Genomic DNA, 16,019 nt, shown 5'->3' with positions numbered 1-16,019 from the left:
ATTTTGGGTCAAAATAGTATGGTGTGTAATCACCCTGCCACACACCCCTGGCTTGCAGGGTACGATGTAAATAAAATAAAAAATCAATAAATTTGTAATTTAACCTTCCCTCCGTGAGTGATTCCCAACCCAGGTGCTCTAATAATTTGTGTACGCAAATTAGCTAATCATAACAACGTTTTTCAAATTAAGCTCCTCTAAGCTGCACGCGATCGTGTATTATGACAACCAATCCAATTTTATGAAGACCCATACGCTAGCAGTATTTTGTGAATAAGGCCTAAACAGCGAAAACTTGTGCCCGACGTTAGCATGTTACTAACTTTAGAATGTACATTGTGATGATTCCATCAATGCCATGATAAATTATAATATTTTTCACATTTCACAGGGCACAAAAGATGAACTTTGTCATAACAAAACATACTAATGAACCGCCAATGTCCGTACTGCATGAGAGTTACCGTAATTTAAAAAAAGGCTTAGAAAATTAGTTCAAGTGCAGCGTTTTCAAAAGAATATTTAAGAGTTGCTAATATTTAAACTAATTAGAGCCAGTTCCTGAAAATTTTCTAAAATTTTACAAGCCCTCTAGAGGTTTGCAAACAATTAGAATACAAATAAATTAAAAATATTTCGCCTGCATGAAGAGGATTAAAATGCCTTAGAATTATTATTAAGTTTCACGAAGTGTGTTTACGAATATTTTGAATCAGAATAAAATTATGATGGTTTAATAGCTGATCAGTGAATCTGGTGGTTAATATACCTGCATGCCAAGCCAAAGGATTCACGTGTTGGTGCTGTATTAACTCGAATGGCCCAGCCTAATGGAAATCTGATGAAAAGCAATGCCTCTTTGGTTTCTCAGGAGTGAACGTGCCACTGGAACCAACAGCATCAAGGAAATGTAATTAAAATGCACCCTTGCACATGACCCCTGAGTTTAATTCCTTAATTGTCCATGACTTGCATTACTGAAGGCAAAACTGGTATTTAATTGACGCTGCTAGTTCAAGTAAAAAAATTGAAAGGAATTTACTGGAAAAGTGGGTTATTAACTCAATTTACCTTTAATCACTTTGATAAATTTGCTTTTTAGGTCATGATTAGCCATAAGCACTGACATGTAGTCTGCTGAAAACTTGCTGGGAGCCTAACAGCCAGCTCTTTCCGGTATTCAGATATTTCAAGTCGTCGAGGCACTATGACTTCACCGCGCACCAATAATTAGATGCAAATAATCGGATCTAGTAACTTGCGGTTTTCCTTCAATCGAACGAACGCTTTCTTACGCGACCTTACCGTTTCTTCTTGCCCTTGCGATTGCACTAGCCTTGCACTCGCTTCTCGATTTCCTCGCGGGCGGGCGGCCGTGCTCAAACGACTTTCATCCGATGATTCTCCATCCACATATCGTCCACCGATGCCCGGAAGCGCCTCGGACGGCTAGAGCTTCTTCCGGTCGGTCAGGGAGAGAGACTGGGATGGGTGGCGCGGTCCTCAATCTCGAAGGCTTCGAAGGTACCGACGCCACGGTGGGTTAACGCGGAGCTCCTTGGGGCAGAGGGGGGAACCCAGGAGGTTCCCCGCCCCCATTCCTCCCTCCCCTCTCCAGCGTCCTCGTCCAAGCCCAAAGCCGAAGAGGGGCGGAGGGGTGGGTTGGGGGAGGATAGCAGCTCCCGAGCCCTCTTCGCGAGCCAGCGGCGCTCGTCCAGTCAGTCTCGGCTTGTCTCTGACTCGTGCCTGTTGCCGTCGGGAGAGTTAGGGTGATCTGCTCCCCACTCCGTCCGACGACGAAGAGTCCCGCGAATTCTTCCGCCGAAGATCTCTTGCAATCCCGCCGGTGCGCCCCCGCACCCCTTCCGCCCGGAGTAAGAGTTCGGAGGTTTTGGGAGGTGAGTGATTGAATGGCGCGGATGCCCACGCCGACGGAGGCACGCGGATGTGTGCGCGCTCCTCTGGTACCTGCGTCGCCCGTAACTCTTTCGTGTAGGGCACTTTCAAAAGTCAATTTGGGCCGCCGCAGGAGATCCCTACCCTCGAGTCTTGTGGACTAAAGTGAACCTTTCGCAGACGGCAGAAGATGTTTCACAGTCTCCTATGACGAATGTCTTGTACACTATCGGAGAAAACTCGTTGGGATTCAAACACTTTCGTCTTCATAGCCCAATCGGGAATGAGAATCTATTCATGTTGTCGAAAAGACTAGAATAGCAGTTGATTTCCGTAATATAGCCTTGTGTCAATATTTACTACGTTAGGAGGCCATGATTCTCAGAAGTTTCGGGGCCTTAATTTTGTGTACAGAGTTTCATTTTTATTCCCGTAATCCTTGATACTTCCTCCACATTTTTCTTTCCATTAATGTAATTCTTTCTGGTTCTCCTCCGGTTTACGTTTTGGCTAAGAAGAACGGGTTGTCAGGCTTGTCTTTGAAATTTTCGAATAAGGTTGTCGCTATCTAAACCGGATTTTTTTGAGTAAATACAGTCGCAAGTTGTTGGAGTTTTATTCCGTGATAACTGTTGCATACCGTTCGTTTTGTTAGTTGGGTATTCCACGGTTGCCATCAGTATCCCTCCACTGGACCTTTTCAAAACAACCTGAAACTTTTCGATTCTAGTTCACTTTTGAAAGTTTGTAACCGGTAAAGAATTTCCCCTCTCAGTCAAAACCTAATTTCACTTTGTGAAACAAAATTAATCCATGATCTGCTGAGAACTGAGTATTTAGAATCATCGAAATGATTAACGTTTAACGACTCAACCTGTCTTTTCAAGCCATTATAATTTTTGCGTCCCAATTGATATGGTACATTTGAGTCGCCGTATAGCGGTGAGTTTATCTTCCGATAAAAATAGCGTTTCCCACAGCTACCTGGCAAATTCTTTTATTGCTATCACGAAAGAAATAAGATGCCTAGACGGTCCAGTGCCTAAAAAAACGGTTGATAATTAGCGGCGTAGTTCTGTCTTCGGCGCAATTTCATGGAATTCCCCCATCCAACCCTTAGGAAAAGTTGCTATTTCAACATTGTCTTTTCCATGGTAACGGCTTGTAAAGGGAGCCCCAAGAACTTCTACTCTCCCTGGGTTTTTGTTTCGCCGCCCTAGTTTCATGTGTTTTCGTTTTTTACCCATTCAACAAAAGGAGAAAGTAAGCAGGTCGCGTTAACATGATACATTTTTTGACTTTGGCGTCAAAGCTCAATCCTAATTTTTCTTTTCAGAAGACTCTGCTTTTAGTTTTTCAAACTCATCTACCACGGTGTGATAGCTGGTTCTGATATTTAAGTGAAATGTTAAAATTTATGATTACGGGGTACCTAAACCATAGACTTTTTATTCATTAAAACCAGAAATAAGAGTCGCATGTTTTAAAAAACACGTCTTCATCTTTACCATCAAGTAGATTTTTAATTAATAGTGCCGAAGGCATTGTAATTATTTGATGTTTTGAACTTACAATGATGGCGGATTATAAGCACTCTTCAGGTCGTAAAATACTTTAATGATTAGAATTAAGGATATCATTTTCACGTCGTTTTTTTAGTATGGCCCTTCTCGTTTTCCGTGCCTTCAATATGTGTCATTTACAATTTGAATATGTTCAATATTTACGCTATCTGCACATATGATACCATACTTTATCTGTTTATTTACGAGGAACTCGAAGTTTTTCTTAAAAAGACGGGCGAAAAATAGTTGTGGGGCGGAAATTCATATATCGAATCATGAGTAAGAGCAATTTAAGAAGCTGTCACTTCTTGATATCTAATTGGTAGTAATCATACGTATTTTAAGGCAAAGGCCATTGTATTGGAGTTTGATACATCTACATCTACATCTACATAATACCCCGCAAGCCGCCGCAAGGGCGTGTGGCGGGGGGTGTTAGGTCACCAACCGTAAAAAAGAAAAATACCACATGCAAAAAAAAACAACACGGAAAATTACACCCACAGCAGCGCACACACTCATGCAAAAATCCCTTCATCCAATACTCATGCAAACACATATACCGCAAAACAACTAAAAAACTGCACCCCATGATGCGGCACGAAAGCCATCCTACAACACGAAAGCCAGGACACAACAAGCAAGAAATTGAAACACCACATGAAAAAGCACCACGAAACACTCTGCCCCCAAAGAGTCTTTAAAAGGCAGGGAATGCGACCCAACGTAGCAGGTAGCAGGAATTTCCCCCCGCGGAGAGGGACGAGGGATTGAAAGGGAAACTTAAAAACAGATGAACAGAACATGAATGAGGTCATTCGGGAAGAATGTGTTAATATAACAAAACACATAAGGTTAGTGGAAGAGCATGCATTTAAATACAACTAATTATTTTTTAGACGCTGAGGGTGGCAAGTGGAATTTTTGCTATCTATAACCCTGCAGTTGCTATCCCGTATTGTCCGTGGGAAGAAGGAGTCCTTGAGTCGGCTAGTTCTGGCATCTATTTCCCGAATTTTATATGCATGATCCAAGCGACCAATGTATGTAGGAGTACGAATAATTTGCGAGACCTCGGTGCTGAAACATGCGGATCTAAATTTATTTAATAATTTCAATCTTGCATTGAATCGTGCAGATGAGGAGATACCCGAGTCAAATACGTTCGTTTTAGTTAGATAAAGTATCGTAATTTGGGAAAATGTGCTGTAACATTTCGATTTTATTGTTGCCTTCTCTCGAAGGCATATCTATTGATCTTTCAATAGCTCGATAAGGGGTTTTACCTGGAATAAATTCGTATTGCATCAACAACAAAATTTTCATTACCCCTTTACCCGCTGTTAACAGAATAGGTTGACGCTCATTACTTAAACAATTGTATTCAGACCCCCTAGAAAAAAGCTTGGATGGATTTGATATTTATAACCTAGAAGCGTACTTAAATTTTTAAATTCTCTTTTGATGTGGCCGTTCAATGATTATTCCCCTCGTCAAAATTAAAAGATAAAATTTGCATTTTTTAAGCAACATCTTTGAATAACAGTTCACATTCCAAAGTGGCGGGGAAAGGATGACTAGAGAATGGGTTTAATGATTTTATTGGTAATCCCCAAGATTTTTTTCTATATTGAGGCATATAGTATTTTAAATAGGTATTTTGCATCGTTAATTCAAACCATATAACTTTGTATCAAGGCTAGCCAAAAACGCCAATTCCCCCAGGAAGTTCAACGTTCGCAATACTCAAAAGTCATTTCCAGGTATCTTAAGTCCCGCCAGTTTCTCTACACTCGGCGTCCCACAGAACGGGACCACGCGTTTCGTCTTGCTGGAGCCGGAACGGGCGAAATTCTCATGCGGCTACGGATGGAGTGAAAAAAAATCGCCCCAAGCCCGAAGTGAGAAGAATGAAAGGCGTTCTCAATCATGCCTTTTCTCCGCCTTATTACAGTCAACACTTTCGCCATTCGTGAGGTTTCGATGGAAGAATGGGAATGCCTCTGCACGCCGACGAGAGAGAACTTAATGTTTCGTGTGAAGTGAAAATCCGTGCGGAATTTTCCTCTCGGCTTTAGTCAAAGGTTTATGCTTTTGGGATTCCCGCTTACAAATCATCTATCTCATGGTTAATAAGTCGTAGGATTATTTAGTTCCAAGGATTTAAAGTCACCTGCAGGCAAATTCTCATGATCACGCGAATGGTTGACGGAAATTCCTATTTTTACCTAATTTGCACGAATGGTGTATTGTTTACAATTTTTATACGATAGGGGTCTCCTCTTTTTTCTTGCAGCATTAGTTTCATTCAATTGAGTCAGTCTTCGTGAAGGCTGGAAATTGCCGTAAATTGAGGAATGAAACTGCATGTTTTAAAAATTATCAGTTGAGGCAATGAAATTTAATATAATCTCATATCATTCATGTAAAGGCATTAATTGCGGAAGGTAGAATAATAATTCACGATTTAATGCCTTAAAAATTAGAGTAATAAAGAAGTTCCCCGAGTCGGCGGACTTAAAACAAATTGTCATTAAAATTTTTCTCGGGTCTTTTTTACTTTTACCGACAGAGTGCGCGAGGAAATAATAGTGATACGGGGAGTATAGCGCTCAAAGTGCGAATATTTGACGCCAAACCATTCGAAATGCGGATAGTACAGTACGCTAATCATCCCTCCGCTCTCCTCCTGTATTGCTTGGGAGAAACAGTAATGCTTTCAATTTACTTTTTGATGGAACGGTCGATTATCTGAAAGCTCCCCATGGCATGAAATGATTCGAATACAATGAAAAAAATTTACCGTTGTACATTTTCTCGAGGCGGAATTCGATCTCTCGTCTACCGAAAACCCCGAAGGAAGGATGGACAGGTGGTGAAAGGAAGCTTCCACAACGGCAGATGCTTTTAGACGAGAAGAGCGTCTCTCCCGGGATGGTTTTGAGTTCATCTTCATGCAATCATCAGGTACATAAAATGGGATCAGTGGCAGTATGTAATTATCTTGTGAAACTACGGAAATATCACTCTACACCTGTGTTTAGCTGTACTTTTCTCTTGTATTCATCGCAAAGAAAATGTATTTTCCAGTTATGCGTTCTAATTTGAAAGATTTAATCGTTAAATCCTCCAGAATCCACTTCGCATGTACTTTTATTTTCATTTGATGCCCCTAGTAAAATTATTCCTTTTTAAGTTCATACAACTTGGGCGTTACAAGAAGGTTGCCTAGCTACATTCCGTACGGTTTGAGTAATGGTTTCTGCGGCATTCGATCCGACTCATGGATCAGTGCGTTGGCTTGAGGCTTACCACATCAGTGGCCCGAGCATTCCGAATCACAGGCTGTCTCAGGTGACCTGTCCGACAAACGCCACGGTTAAACCTTGTCCACCTTCCCTACAGCCCTACCTAATTACCATGATCTCATCCATTTTAAAGAATAAACATTTCAGCTTATGGTCCTCTGCCCCTTTCTTCTACGGCATTTCAACCGATTCGCTACATGGGAATTTTTCAATTCCTTATTGGCTACGTGGAAAACATTCGTTCAATGCTTTGTCGGGAGACGGTGAAATTATGTACACTCACTGTATGGAGACATTACGACGGTCACGTGCCCGATACGTGGGTTAGTTTCGCTGAGTATATTGGTGGTCGTATTCCTCCTGATAATGAAACGGAAATCACAAAGCAGCCGGCAGCAAACAAGTAATGAATTAATACGTCAAAGTAGAGGGCAAAGGCCTTCAGTTAATGATCCATTTGGATGTGTGACATGAAAATTTGGAAGCAATGAATTTTTGGATGCGCTCGCCAGAACTTTTTGTGTAAAGTGCTAGCGGCAGACAAAAAGAAATGTGTTGCCGTTACTTTTCGTGGAGAATGGTGTGGTGGACCGCGACGCTTTTTCTGGAACTGGAAGTTCACTGCATCCAATGGACACTGGGGCTATGATCGTGTGATTGATGCCCGTGACGGAGTTAAGGCGTTGTTCGATCTTCCTGCGTGATGGCTTTCATAATTGAACATTTGTAGTTAAGAATATGTGTAAATACTTCCTTTTTGAGTAGAGAGTGGAAAGTAAAGGTTGACAGTTCAGAAAACCAAGTTTTAAATTTGTTCAAAATTCAATGAGAAAAATTGTCGGTGGAAATGATTGCGATATTTTAAAATTTTGTTACTTCTCGATTTTTTCATTAAATAAGCTTCAGAGTCAAGCTCCAAAACAGAGACAAGCATGGATTTAAGATCTTATTCGCAGAGTAACTGTTATATGAGTCAAAAGTTACGATGATGATACAAAGCAGATGCGACTGATAAATATTATTTATTGTAGGAAACGTCAAATACTTGTTTTAATTATAGTATGCTCACTCCCATAATATAGTCAGTTATAGTTTGATAATTATTTCAGGATCATTTCATTCTACTACGAGATTTTCTTAATTGACATGGAGCACACTTTCGCGCTTCCATTAAAACAGCATTTCAGACTATTCCACAGCTTTGGCTTAAAAGAGAGAAACGTGAATTAAGCAAATCAATGCGGAACTATAATCATTAGGAAGTTCGATTCGTTTAACATTAACCCCTGAGAAATGATCGTTCTCAAAGCCTTCAGGATTAGATGCACTTCTTCCTGCAGTAATTCAAAAATGTGGCTTTTTACCTTGCATGCGAACCTTGCGGCTGCTTCCTCGGAGCATTCAATTAATTTAACTACGACATTGATCCTCAGACATTGATCCTCAGCCAATTCCTTCTAGGTGCTTCCTACCACCACAAGGTTGCCCTTAATTTAAATATTATGCCTAGGCTATCGGCTCGCGCCATTCAGATGAAGGTTGACCAGATTTGCCCTGAAAGGGAAATAAAATATTATCATCACCTTCAGGTTTTGTTGGACTTGCCTAATTACCCAATGAATAGATGTTTTAACATTTGAAATGTTAAAATTGTTCTCTATTTTGTTTCTTTATTGCATTATGCTTGGTACTTACGGAAGATCATTGCAATTCAATGGCATGCGTGAACGTAGTGGGACCTTTCTCTTGTCTCTAACTGCGGGTGAAAAGGGTCAATATTTGGCATCGCTGTATTGTTTTACTGCCCTTGAGGAAGGTATCCTGCATCTTTCTCATTTCGGGGGAGTTGAAAGTTTAATATTGCAGTTCATTTTTCGTAGCTAATACAGGAAAGTGGTGCGTTTAGGCACTAGATATATGCTATCCAGTGACAGAACCTAAAAGTGGGGACTCGTCACATCAGTTCATTTAAATACATAATAAGTTTTTGATCAATTATCTGAAAAAATATATATTTCTAATATTTTGTTTCCCGCTGGAGTTTTTTTTATCATGAATAAGAGTTGTCAATTGTAGGTTCGATATGATAACGTTCTCCATTTGACTCTTCCATCTGCTACCAGTTATGTCTCCGTTGTGTTCGTATTTCTTTATTTTTGCATCCATAATTACTTTTTCAATTGCATATAAAAATTTTTACGTTCTTCAGCTCTCTTATTTTTGACTAAAAAAATTATCACTTTCTTCTGAAAATCTGTTTGTAAAAAAATCCATATTTTTTCCATTGGTTCAATTTTCCTCGTGTGATATTACTCTTATTTTGCCCTAGTGCATACAGTCCTACTTGGACTCGTATCGTCTTGATGTTAATGAAATTTTTCGTCAATTAGACTGCCACCTGCTTTCTTTATTTCTTGTATTTTTTCTGTTGTCTGCAATCAGTTGTAGGACTAGTTGCATTAACTGGGCATCCAATCGGTACCGTGATGAACCTCCTTCATTTTCTCATCATCATAATCTATCGTAGTCATGCACACTTGTACCATTATGATGACGTCCGAGGGTTTTGTTGTCGATTTTACCTTGGAGATCCTTTGGTAACTACATCTCATAAATGTCCAAAATAGCTTCTCTCATTATTCACCTTAACTTTTTAAGGTTTTTCAGTTTTCCGAAGACCCCAGTTGACCTGATATTTCATTCTCCAATACTAGAGAAAAAAAGGTACCAAGTTATGTTTTTCATGTTCTTAAGCGTGAAATGTTGTATACCTAGTGAAGTACCTTGAAAATTTAAGCGTGGTTTAAGGAAAAAAGATTTGCATAAGACACTAGCATTTTTAAAAAAGGTTCTTTGACTTCTAGGTGTAGCATAAAAGAAACTTGTAATGCAGAAACCGTTAATTTTTCATTCGAGATAAGGCAAAACGAATTGCTCTGTTAGAGAAACGAACATTTTCTGGCAATCGTTTTTCGCCAATCAGTAAACGCCACGGTTAAATTGAGTCCACCTTTCCTACAGCTCTACCTAATTACCATGATCTCATTCATTGTACAGATTAAACACTTCTTCAGCTCGTGGTCCTTTGCCCCTTACTTCTACGCCATTTCAACCGATTGAACCCCTTTTTGATTAGCTACTAGGGAATCTTTATATTCCTCATTGGCTTCGTGGAAAACATTCGTATAATGCTTTGTCGGGCGACGGTGAATATATGTACACCCACTCTATGGAGAGATTACGGCGGTCACGACCCCGAGACGTGGGCAGGTTTCGCTGAGAATGTTGGTGGTCGTATTCGTGATAATGAAACGGAAATCACAAAGCAGCAGGCAGCAAACAAGTAATGAATTCGTACCTCAAAGTAGAGGGTAAAAGCATTCAGTCACTTGGATGTGTGGCATGAAAATGTGGAAGCAATGAATATTTGGATGCACCCACCATAACTTTTTTGTGTAAAATATCTCTTTTTTTAATTTTTGTCTAATTTTGTCTCTCTCTGATAGCAGGAGTTAAAAATTGTTTTTTGTCGATGTCATTTGGTACAATCACGATAATATGACAATGTTAAATTATGCAGAAGTCGATTGAGAGTATAATAAGTTTTCGGAAAAACTTATTTCTTTATCAGTGCTTTTTTTATTTAACAAAGAGTTTTAAACTTTTCTTTTTCTTGATAGAATGTGTACAAATGTCTTGTTGGATTTATTTGTCATCTTGTGGCGAGAGGGATTTTCCTGCATATGGTGCGGAATAGATTTTGTTTAAAGCGTTGGGGGTATGAATTTGAAAAGTTGGGGAGAAGCTAGTACCGCGCGCGGCGAATATCCGGCGAAATCGTCGCGGAAGTCAAAAGTTACATTCCGTCGACCTCATGCGCCCCGAAATATTCGAAAACCCCAGTGTGTTGCGGAGTGTTCGCGCTCATTTTTTTGCTCCCCCTCGCCTCGTTCCATTTTCTTTAAATTTCGATTGGGGGCGGATAGTGAAGTATTTTTCGAAGTTTCACTCTACTGCTAAATGAGGTCACCGCGGAAAATTCTGCGCTTCGGGGGAGCGCTCTCTCGTTGGCGCGGTGGGGCGGGGAAGCCTTGGAGGGAAAGAATTAGAAGGGCAATCGGGGACGGTTGCTTGTCCCCTAGTTGTCAAAAAACAATAATAGAAATGATCGTCGAAAGGCGAATCAACGAAAATCCAGAAGTGCAAGTGGCTCCTTTATACCGTCAGGGTCAATTACGAGAGCGCGCCACCTTCTCTGGTACGTATTCATCCGTGACTAATTCTAGTATTCTGTATTTATTGTGACGCGGTCCAATGGGTACGGGTTGGAAAAACAAGCTCCTTCATTACGCCTACACTTCGGGGTGTGAAAACAGTGCTTTCATCATTCGACACGAGGAGAGGCGGAACCTTGGATGTATGCTAATTAATTTTTTAAGAAGCATTTAATTTTTTTTCGGTACACGGTATTTATTAGTTCACAATTCGAGTCGAAAATGTTGCGTCAATCGGAGAGTCATCTCATTGGAATCGAAATCAGATTATTTGTTTTAGTTCACGACATTGTACTTTTTCTGTAATGTCAGGAATGCAGTCTCAGTGGAACGTTTTCAAACTGAAAAGAACGTTTCTTTTTGTTCCAGTCCACACTTGAGCGTACGGCGGTAAATTCAAGTGTACGATCAATTACGGGTATCAAGAAGCAGGAGAATGTCGTATTGCCTAGTTTTTCCATTGGAATCGCTCATTTAAGAGATGAAAGTGGAAAGGAGGAATATGTTAATTCCAAGGTTCTAAAAAGTCACGCTTGAAGAAATGCCGCCAAATTATTTGCGCGATAAAAATGTTGAGAGAATTATTTTCATAATGGAAAATATATCCTTGACATTGATCCTCCCCGTCATTGCGCCGAGAGTTGATACAACTCTTATGTGTTACGGACCATTTTTTTCAAGGTTAAAAAAATGTTTGTTTATTTTTTTGCCAGCATGCCGCTGGTTCTGTCGTTCGAGAAGATAATCTAATCAGCCAAGCCCATCATTTTTCCCCACTGTGTGCTTTAGTCACCCATAGTTCTGGAGGAGGGGCTGGTTTAAGGCCTCGTTACGGTGTGATCATTTCCTTACTGAGGGTTAGCTGTGGGCTTCAAATTTGGTCGGAAGTCGTCCTTGTTTCTGTTCGATTTGGGAAATGACACTTTTTTCTTCAGTTTTTGCCTCGTCGCACGCCGTGTAGACGAATTCAGGGCCACTAAGTGGTACCCACCTCTTCAAAAAGGATTAACGAAGGATTATAACGATTATAGGTCTAAATCTGGGGTTGGTAAATTCAAGGAAGTTGTTTGATCATGGGGTTATCTGGAGGGTGTAGTCTTTTAAGTGGCACAACGATTTTGGAGTCTGTTGTTCGTTGGAAAAGCGTGAGTACCAAAATTGTCAGCAACTCATCGTGGTGATTTCGTAAAGGATTAATCTAAAAATAAAGTTTACTCAAAATTCACGTCATGCATAATGAATTACCGAATCTTTAAAAAAAATAGGCTTGAGTATTCCACAGATAAAGTTAATTTATTGCAATTAGTTTTCGCAAAACAGTAGCATCGTGCAGTAAGTGGCTTAATTACTTGAAGTCATATCGACCTGATGATGCCTCAGTAGAGCGAAGCTAGTTTCAATGAATTAATTTCATTTACAGAATGCTAGAGTTAATATAATTTTTGTAAATCCCATTAGAATGGATTCCCACAGTTTAGTTCTAAACGATTACCCACACTTTGAGCCGTATGTAAAGGAGATAAGGATTTGAAAACATTTTAAACAGAAATACTATACTATATATGTAACTTCCGACCCAAGAGTTACGTTCGAGAAATATAGTATACCGATGATAATTCACCAGGATCCCGGTTATATTAAAATCAGGGTGCTCAAGTTGGTGGGCTCATTTTCTTTCGTTTACTTTAGGCGAACTTTTCATTTGTTTTGAAAACTTGCGTTGGCATTTCGACTCTCCCCCCTGGCCATCCATCCCGGACCTCGGCTCACTCCTAATGGGCGAATCGACCACCTCACACTTTCTTTATTACCCCCCTACACTAGCAGTGAGTTTTTCACTACGCGCGCCAGACTTTTAGCTCTCTTTAAATCCACGCCGATATTCCAGAGAAAGATCATTTATCATGCCATGATTTGCATTAAATTCATTTGCTCCTTTTGGACTCTTATTCGATACCTTCTGAATGCCAGAGGCGGAGGATTTTTTTGAGGTGGGGGCGTGACCCTGCGGCGTAACACCTGATATATCGTATGTGGTCAATGCGAAATATTATTAGCGAAATACTTTTAGTTAATTCTCCTTATTAACTATCCTCAATTAACATATCAATTACTTGAAAGTAAAAAAAAACGGAGTCATGCCGGAAATTGAGGGAAAGTGAATGAATTATTGAGATAGCACCAGTGGTTGATAATGCATTATTTCGTCAATCTACTAATATTTTCTTAGAAAATAAAAAAATTCCCAATTAATGTAACGTAAAATTTCTTCCCTTTCTTTCTTCGCGGGTTGAGGGAAGTGAGCTCCCTTCACCCATCATATGCATCCACTCTCTAATGCTATGAACCGAAGGCAATGTATAGAATATCATATAAAATTGGATTTTGCGTTAATCGGATGGGCGCGCTTAGGCAAATTTTAACGAAAAATAGCGAAAATTGTGACGTGCCCATTTCATTCCAAGCTCTCTCATAAGTGGTGCTAACTCTATCAACAGCTGCACTAATACTTGCCGAAATGATATAATTTACGACCATTGATTATGACAAACTTTTAATTAACGCGCTCACGTCTAAAACGTGTCGATTCTAAATAACGGAGAGTTCGCAATTTTGGTTCCGGAATATAAATTTAGACTCGCACGAATTCTACTTAATCACGAACCAAGCGCAAGGGAGTAATTAGAAGAGGGAAACCTTTGCTATTAATTACTGTAATGCATCGACATGGAAAATTGACTGAAATTAACTGCGAACGTCACTCAGCCGTCAAAATTCAAGTATCCGAGGGCTGAGTTCTCTTTCCGACACGGCTTTTAGCATTTTCTCCTGAGACTGACGTTTAATAGTGCAATTTATGCTGTTCGCGCTTGTTTCATGCTCTGTCACGTTCACGGAAATTCGCAAGCTTCGAAAGATGAGGGGCAAGGCTGTTGTGTTATTGATGTGAAATTTAATCTTTTAGTTATCATGATTTGAGGACACTGTATAAAACATAAAGAGCATGATAAATCCTTATAGGTGCTATCGGCATTTGAGAAAAGGGTAAGACAGAAGAAAATGATTGTATTAAAAAAATCACACCAACGCTCTCGAGCTGATGTTTCTGAAATTTTATTAAAAAATTGTAGTTTTATATTTTTATCTTTCCTCAGTTCATTTTTTTGCATTCAGAAAAATTTAATTGAAATAGTCCTAAATTTTTTCTTATCATATTTTTTTTATGACATGAGTTTGGGAAAGTTGTCGGTTATCGCCAATTTTTTACGGGTAACTCACGTGGCAAAGAAATGTCGATAGAGGCAAGGGAAGTGCTGGAAGAGGGAATAAAATAAGGAGTGGGGGTAATGAAGTCTGTCGGCTGTACGAATAATGTATCTTTTGTTGCCCATTCATCCAAGGGATACAAGGACTTACTTAATGAGAGCTTTGCAGAGTTCGAACTTTTCGAGAAGCAATACGAGAGTAGATAGCTGCAAAGAGCAAATGCAATGTGAAAGCTGTATCAGAGATATGGCAGGAAGATATTAATATAAGAAAATGGGAGATTAAAATTGTCAAAAACTTCGAAGGATTTTCCAGACTTCGTAGTGGGAGGAATGAATTATAGCTGGGAGAACAATTAATGGGCTTGGGTATTTTCAGCAATGGTGGGTACAACATTAACGACATTTGGATAACATCTGCACGAGAAAAATTCATTTGCATAGAGGAGGGATTTGAAAGATAGCAAGAGCTCTTTAGGTGAAGAACGGAGAAAATAAGACGGATAGACAAAAAATGTCCGAGGACTTTGGAGGGAAAAATTCAAAGAAGAAGGAAAAAAGTGGATAGAGGTAAGGGGATAATGGAGGATAATACCGGTGAATGATGGTGTTAGTCTAAGACCCATACTTTACACCATAGATAGTTCTCTAGGAAAAGATTCAACTATATCATAGGAGACAATCATGCGAGTTTTTAAAAATTTACCTTGAGAATTTGAATATATTCTATGAGATGAAATAAAATAGTTACGGAAAAAAATGACCATAGGCATGCAAAGCAACGAAACCTACGCTTGGGAAGGTATGCGAAAGAATTGCTTGCGTCAGTCCGCGAGTTGCCGCAATGCGAAATGACTCAAACTGCTGACCCATGTGGACAATATTCCAATGTGAACTCATTCTCATGGGTAAAGTAACCGTCCAACTTTTTTTCACCAGTTAAAAAGGTACGTGGGTTATGAATCGACTATATACGAAGTATGATCACTGGGAAATAAAAGATATTACATCCAAACTTTTTACAGTCTATTTTCGCATGACACTTGAATTATTTATCAGATGCGGTGTACGATGGTAATTAGGGGGTGGATTAAAATAAAATATTTCCTAGTAGATGATATAACGAATGATTCATCAAATATAACAAAATTCAAACAAATTATATCATAAATCATTTGAATATATATACTTATACGTTATCGGTGCTCTCTTTAAATATTGGTTCTGGTTGGAAATGTCTAGTATTAGATAATGGTAGGAAACTTCCTCTATCCAACTAACTTATCTCATAATCCCTTTAACTTGTATTCTTCTTTCGTCTCTATTATATTCACACAGTTTCATGCATGCTCGTCTCTTTGGACATAGTAGGAGGGAAATGGAATTAAAAGTCCCAACAGGAAGAAAAAGTTGGCATGAAGCAAACAAATGGTAGTATGAGGTGGAAAAGTTAACTGGAACTAGCAATGGATAAGGGAGGAGTGCCGTAGACTTGATTAAACAAATGGACTTCTTAATCGTGGAAAAACGAATTAGTCGGTTGATTTTTGAATGTTTTCCGAGGTTTTCAGCCTCAACCAGTTCAGATTTGACTATAGATGAATTTACTCTTGAAGTTAGAATAAAAGGGAACCGTAAGAGAGAGACAGGGTCTTTGGGTAATATACAAAGGATCAAGAAGTCACAGAGTCTGAAGAAATCGGTAGTGTA

The 16,019-nt window shown here is 39.5% G+C and overlaps 1 protein-coding gene across 2 annotated transcripts in view; it reads left to right on the top strand.

Moving 5' to 3' along the window:
* Positions 1-1,734: 1,734 nt before the first annotated feature.
* Positions 1,735-16,019, top strand: part of LOC139697297 (progestin and adipoQ receptor family member 3) — a 134,039-nt gene continuing 119,754 nt past the window's right edge. For both annotated transcript variants that reach the window (XM_071595958.1, XM_071595960.1), the window contains exon 1: positions 1,735-1,898. The gene's annotated coding sequence lies outside the window, so the exon portion shown is untranslated. The remainder of the gene's footprint in view (positions 1,899-16,019) is intronic.

The sequence above is a fragment of the Hetaerina americana genome, unplaced genomic scaffold, assembly GCF_022747635.1.
Source record: "Hetaerina americana unplaced genomic scaffold, ioHetAmer1.1.p SCAF_72, whole genome shotgun sequence".
Lineage (NCBI taxonomy): Eukaryota > Metazoa > Arthropoda > Insecta > Odonata > Calopterygidae > Hetaerina > Hetaerina americana.
This window is presented reverse-complemented; position numbering and strand designations above follow the sequence as displayed.